General features: G+C 38.3%; 1 pseudogene; it reads right to left on the bottom strand.

Moving 5' to 3' along the window:
• Positions 1-283: 283 nt before the first annotated feature.
• On the bottom strand, positions 284-6,978 carry LOC113175416 (diphosphoinositol polyphosphate phosphohydrolase 2 pseudogene; annotated as a pseudogene).
• Between the last annotated feature and the right edge of the window lie 228 nt (positions 6,979-7,206).

The following is a 7,206-nucleotide window of genomic DNA, read 5'->3' as shown; positions in this document are numbered from 1 at the left end:
AATAATTTAGAGGGAATACACCCACAAGTAATTTAATCTGACAAAAAAAAAATGGATGTCAAATGGCCTAAACCGAACAACAACAACAAACTAAACAAAAAAATAAGCTGTGAAAATATACCAATAACATGAGGGAGCACAGTTTAGGCATCTAAAAAAGTTCACATGGCTTTAGCTTATTAAATATGTTATACTAATTTTTTAAAAGAAGTTTTGAAAGTATCTAAAAACCATGCAAATTATTTGAAGTCCCTGCATGGCAAATTCAAATAGTATTTGAGCATCATTCAGATGTTTGCCAAATAAAGTGTGGAAAACTCTCCCATGAGATCACACACAGTGGAGAAAGTCCTCCCAATTCTTTTTGTCTTATAATGGACAGCAACCCTGCTGTCTGTGTGGCAATAACAAACAAGTTATCATTTGGAAGAGAAGGGGCTGTGGAATTTCTACTGGTTGGGGAACAACCCAGTTTTTATTTTTCGAGATTGTGGGAGGCCAACCTTATGGATGACTGAGTTACACTCCCCAGCTGGGTGCTGAGGCGCTCAGTCACAGAAATGGGTGTGTCTTGCTACAGCCCCATGGGTGAAGCTATGCTCACCTGTTCCTTTGTAATATAGCCCCTTGCCCTGTTTAGGATAGAATCTTCCATGGAAGTGCCTTGTGTGTGTCCCCTCCTCTTACTGTGCCCTTGGGTGTGGTCTACCCAGGTGTCAGTCAACCTGCTGACAGTGGACTCAGCCCCCTGAAACCTGACCCCTTGCCTTATTTGAATAGCTTCTCCTCAACAAAAGGGGTCAGCATGTGCTCTCTCTCCCTCTCTTTCTGCAGACCCTTAAGGTCAGAGGAGCCATCACAACAACCCCAAAGAAAAAGGTATTTGTGTCTCTTGTGTGGTTATTTCGTGCAGCCCAGTTAGCCCAGTTTAACTAGAGTGACCCCTGAGCCTTTTAGTCTCGAGAACAGAAACCCGGCAATTGGTGTCCAACATGGGCCGAAAGGTCTTTAAGCCGCTGGGATAAAAGCAACAAATTCTGGCTCCTAAGGGGACTCCAATTTAAATATTAGAGAAAGTTAATGAAGTTGAAAGTTCTCTCCAGAAGTTAAGCATGATTAGGATTGCAGAGTATTGTGGGCAGAATTGTAGAAAGTAAGTGAATTAGATAAAAGGAAAATCTGTGATGTTGAAATTTTTAATATTGGGGTATAATTGTAGAGACTCTAAATAAATATAGTTATTAAGATGATTGATGGGCTATGTTGTTGAGTTGAGTCCTCTCCATGGAAAGTGCGCTTTTGTGGATTTTTTAAAATTGTTTTTATAAATCTTTACAAAAGATTTTTTGGGGGCTAGGATTGTTGCTCATCGGTAGAGTGCTTGCCTAGCATGGGCGGAACCTGAGTTTGATCCTCAGCATCACGTGAAAAAAAAAAAAAGAGGAGATTTTTTTGGCCTTTATGTTCTAGAAGTTTGTGCTAGGAGAGTGAGAAAAAGGGAGAAAAAAATGTGATGTTTACCTGGAGAGAAATAAGTTTCAATTTTCTATTGTTTTTGTCAATACTCAGAAAATATGTACGGACCTTTTTACTACTTGATTGTCCTATGAATCAGAATGGCTGTAACTCAGTCGCTGGGGACAAGAGACTTTAGCTGCTGCTGCTTGCTGCTCGCTTTGGGGTCCTAGCCCCTGCTGCCAACAGTGCTTTTAATCCTTAAATTACTTGACCTAAATGCCAAATACAGACTAACTTAAGATCTGATGGTAATGCTAGCGTTTGCTGCTAAAAAACCTTTGGAGCACCCACGTGCCACAGAAAAAAGTGCAGGATGTACAGGAGCTGCAACCGCAGGTCGCAAAGACAGAACAAGCTGCTACCGCAGTAGGATCTTGGCCAGGCGGGGGAAAATGCAGACAAAATCAAACAAAATGCAATCGGCTAGGAAAACTTGGGGAACTTTTGCCCCCCAAATGGCAGCAGACTCCATGGTGTTTGCATCACCATGGTAACCATGGGGTGCCTGGCCGGAAGAGCAGGTTTCCTGGTCCCACCTCCCACACTTCCGATTGGTTCTTCCACAGTCACTCAGAAGGGACTTCTAGCCCCGCCTTCCAGCCACTAACCTGTACTACTGTGTTTCAGATTTCTACTGGAGCTGTTCAGAGCCTGTATTTTTAAGAATGCCTACCTGTAAATGCTAACGAAAGATATCTTTTTCAGACAAAATTTAATTCCACAGGTTTCTATGTTGCAGTCCTAAATTTAAGTTAGTTCTGAGTTAAATAACCTGACTTTTCTCTATAGTTGTGTTACTAAATAATGTTCTATTGATGAAAGATATCAAACATGCTGCTTTATATTTTACTTTTAATTTTGGAGGTTATGAGGATGCATTTGCTCGCCACAGGAACAAAGCCGGCAATGTTCCTGTGATGACCAAAAAATCCTTATTCTCATTCCTAACTATTAAAAATAAATATGTATACTCAAGGATTTTATTTCAGTTACATCAAGTGACATCACAGAGAAGAGTGCACTCCTAGTTAAAAATAAATTAAAATGGATCCAAATATTTTAAGATCACATAGTTACATAAAGTTAATACAATTATAAGTTATGTTCTTATTCTTAATATATATATATATTTTAGATATTTAGATAACCTATATTTGTTAATCTATAAAATAATTAACACATGCCTAATTGATTAGTTAATATATATTTGTCTAATTGTTTTTCTTCAACAGAAAACCCATAATTTATGTTTTATATTTACATTTATCAGATACTCTGCCTTTTCAGTTACAGGTATTTGAGATAAATGTGTTTACTATAAATTTGCTTTTAAGTGAAAATACAATCTTCAAGTAGTTTCTAATTCTCAAAGTTACTGTTCAAACTCATAAGATGATAAATAATTATAATTATGTCTACAAAATATCTAAAGATTTTAACTATTTTCATTGATATTTCTTATCAAAGTATAATAATTTGTTTATAGATTCTAAGGTTTTCAAAAATTGTTCCAAAGTATAACCAAAAAATTTTTCTAAAAGAAAAAGATGCTTCAACAAAGAAAAAGCACACATGGATCCTAAAAAGAAAAAAAAAATCATCTTTGGGTAAAACAAGGTCTTTACATTCATTTTCCTAAGTAAAAAAGATTTTTATATTGTTATCTAAACAGATGATGTAAAAAGTTAAAACAATTAAAAACGAGATTTATATATACTAAACTGACTATAATTAATTTAAGGGTATTTCAGGCTATTTTCCTAATTTAACTATACTAATGTGAGCTAAGATTTTGTCCATATTTTGACATGATAAGCAACCTATTAAAATGTAAGTTTATTTCTTTAAAGTAAAATCCTTATTGCCTAATAATTCTTACTGTTTAAGACAAAGATTAGTTTTGGTAAATAAATTCACATTGTTGATTAAACATTAAGTATATTGAACTACTAACTTAAATCCCAATTTTAACAATTGTCCTTAGAGACTAAAATTGATTGATTATAAGACACTGAGATACTAATTTTTACATATTTTGTTTGTTAGATAATTATAAAATTAAAAAAAACCATTTTATTAAGACTAATGTTCTCCAAATTAAAGTTATATATTAATTTTAAACAATAAAGGTTACAAACTTTAAAAATTCATTGATATTATATAAGTTCTCTAACTAGATCTATTGTCCATAAAATATACAGTAAGATTTGTATACTGCTCCCTACACAAAAAATAACCTTCATCATATTTTTTAAAGGCAATTAAGAGATACCTATGTAAAGGATAATATTCTAAAATATAGAGATTTTGAGACCTTCTCTCAAAAAGATTAAGGATTCTTTCTAAATTGTTAGGATGGATCGACTAGTCTATATTAAAAAATTTCAATAATCAATAAAAGGTTAATCTATTCTTAGTCATTTAAACACTTGTACTATTATCTATAACTTAAACTAATAATACCATAACTTATGCCAAGCCTTTACTCAAATTTATTAAATAAGGAAAAGGGGGAATACAGGATCCCAGAGACACTAGATTTTACAAAATACTTTAAAAGTTTTTTCTTAAATTGTAATATTGAGAGTCTTAATGTTATTGAACATGATTCAGTAAATTAAATCAGATATCAAAGGAGAGTTTAAACCAGTCATCATGATAATGACTGAGAAACCTGGCCCAGGAAGGTCAATTTCCAGCTACAGAGTTTATAGCCATGCAGCTTCACACGCTTGTCAGGTAAATAAAAATTATGAAAAGACTTGTATGGACCCATTTTCCAGGTCCACCTTTAATGTGTCTTTGTCTGTCTATGGCCTGTCTCCTTCCTTCCTGAACACATCCCCACCAGCCCAGTGCTGTGAGCTGGGCCCTCCATGGAGAAGAAACCTGAGTTTGCTGATCCTAGGGTAAATGCTGGCATGGAGGCCACAAGGGCATTATCTATCAAGGAGACAGAGAGCCCTCTTGGGGACGATGCCATGCACACTCCACATCACCCTGTTTGGCCCCGGAGAATGGCTGGTTAGCCAGTGACGGGTAAGATTCCTCAAGGGAGGGACAACCTAAGACAGGCACAGTCGCAGAGGGGCCATCAGGAGAAAATTTGGGGGCCAACAGAGGTGAGGCAAAGAACCTCACCCCCCCACTGGTGCAAAGGCCTAATTCTTCTCCCCTTCTGAGAGAGGTCTCCTGCCCAATGGCTGCTTTGCTCCCCACATCCAGCTCAGATCAGAACCCTAGTGACAGAGACCCAGTCAACAGTGACTGCCTGCTCACCACAGCAGGAGACAAATGCAGCTACAGGAATGGACCATGTCTGGATGCTTTTCTCTTTCTTGGTACTCATTTTTTTTTCTATGCCTTTTCTTTTCCTTTCTTTTCTCATCAGGGTTCTCCTTTGACAATAAATTTAATAGAAGAGGAAAAAATGTTAAAATAGCCTTCAGTTGCAACTAACAGCTACAAGCATATAGAGTTTCCTCACAGTATGGTGACACTAGGCAAAAGATGATTGGCTTATGGATATTATCTTGCTTATGTAGATTGACAGGCATGCCCCACTCAAACCCTGTAACAGTTGTGTACATTCCGAAAAGAAACTGAGCTACTGGACATTGACTTGAGGTTTGTCACCAGCCAGTTATCACCAGCTCCCGTGACTGAGGTAGCCAAATAGCCGAGCAACAAATTGACCACACCAGTGACAGAAACTTATGCAAGACAGCAGATAAAAAACCCAAGCCAGCCAATTATGCTGGACTTTAGTGACTAAGACTACATTTACCTTTATGGACAATTTTTGGAAAGATTATTAAAATAAATTTTTCCAAGGGTATTTGTATTACTGACAGACCTAATTAACTCCTTAAATATGAGAGTGAAGAGAAAAAATGATAAATATCCTGTAGCCTATGAGAATACAACTTATTGCCTCATTAATTATTGCCAGATAATATTTCAGAACTATAATATGCTGAAGTTAATATTCAGGTTTTAAAACAGATGTATGTCTATTAACCAGACCTAGACAAACTGCTGGTCTCATAATCCCTAAAGTAACTACTTTAAATATTCCTTGCTTATTCAATTTCGGCCTTTGTGGCTATGTCCTAAAACTTACAATGTATGGATTTTCTTAATGTTTGACTTAAATTACATCCAACTTCCTTCATGGTCAGATGAGTGCTGATGGAAGGATGAGAACTAAGTAATGATGTTCTAGAAGACAATGTAATAAATAATGTGAGTGAGCCCTTTGCTCTATGGTTTATGGAGAGGCCTAAATGCCATGGCAATAAAAATGTCTGTTACTATGACCCAACACAATGCATCCCAATAAAATTGGGAAAAGATTAAAAATCTTCTGATGAGTGTTTGGCAAGGTAATAATAATCCAGATTGTTGTGTTGACTGTTATGAAGATAATATGTTTTCTACTAATTCTTTTTGTGTTTCAATAGCAGATTGTGATGACCTTGGACCAAGAGCCAAGTGACTGAAAGAAAATTTCCCAGTTACATTCTTTTTTTTATATTAAGAAAGGGGGAATATGTGGGAGGCCAACCTTATGGGTGACTGAGTTACACTCCCCAGCTGGGTGCTGAGGCGCTCAGTCACAGAAATGGGTGTGTCTTGCTACAGCCCCATGGGTGAAGCTATGCTCACCTGTTCCTTTGTAATATAGCCCCTTGCCCTGTTTAGGATAGAATCTTCCATGGAAGTGCCTTGTGTGTGTCCCCTCCTCTTACTGTGCCCTTGGGTGTGGTCTACCCAGGTGTCAGTCAACCTGCTGACAGTGGACATCATGAAGATAGACTCAGCCCCCTGAAACCTGACCCCTTGCCTCATTTGAATAGCTTCTCCTCAATAAAAAGGGTCAGCACGTGCTCTCTCTCTCTCTCTCTTTCTGCAGACCCTTAAGGTCAGAGGAACCATCACAACAACCCCAAAGAAAAAGGTATTTGTGTCTCTTGTGTGGTTATTTCGTGCAGCCCAGTTATCCCAGTTTAACTAGAGTGACCCCTGAGCCTTTTAGTCTCGAGAACAGAAACCCGGCACCAGATAATCTGCATGTACAGGTTTATGACACTGGAGAACTTTGCTTAAATCTTTTCCTTTGAATCACTTTCTTCTTAAGAAAATCTTCCAAGTCTTCTAATAATTTAGTGACTGTAAGAACGTAAACATTTGTTCTGTGCTTTCAGTCTTAGTTCTCAAATATGACCAAGAGTATTCCTAGTTTTCCTTTTCCTCCTCATAAACGTCCCTCACAGCAGCACTGCCAAGCTCCTCCTCGGGCTCCATTCCTCCTCCCGGTCCAATCCACTAGTCTGGGTACTGACTGCTACTCACCAATAGCACTCATCCTCCTGCTCGCTTCAGAAGCAAAAGCACACCGCTGATTCTTGAAGCCCTCGTGGTCATAGGTCCACATCTGCTGGGCTTCAACTTCATCATAGAAGCCACCTCTTGCCGCCTGAGGCTGTTCCTGCTGCCACCACCCCAGGTTGCAAGCTGGTGGCAAGGAGCGCTGATAGGAGAGGCAGAGGTTCGAGGCTGGTCAATCAAGGGTCCTATGGCCACTCCGACGCAGTGCAGGCCCGAATGTAGGTCACTGTAACCGGGATGCCAGGATGGACATGCCCCTGCCCGGGTGGGTGTCCACCATCTTCTTGGAGCCCTCTG

Source organism: Urocitellus parryii, chromosome X (assembly GCF_045843805.1).
Source record: "Urocitellus parryii isolate mUroPar1 chromosome X, mUroPar1.hap1, whole genome shotgun sequence".
NCBI classification, from domain to species: domain Eukaryota; kingdom Metazoa; phylum Chordata; class Mammalia; order Rodentia; family Sciuridae; genus Urocitellus; species Urocitellus parryii.
This window is presented reverse-complemented; position numbering and strand designations above follow the sequence as displayed.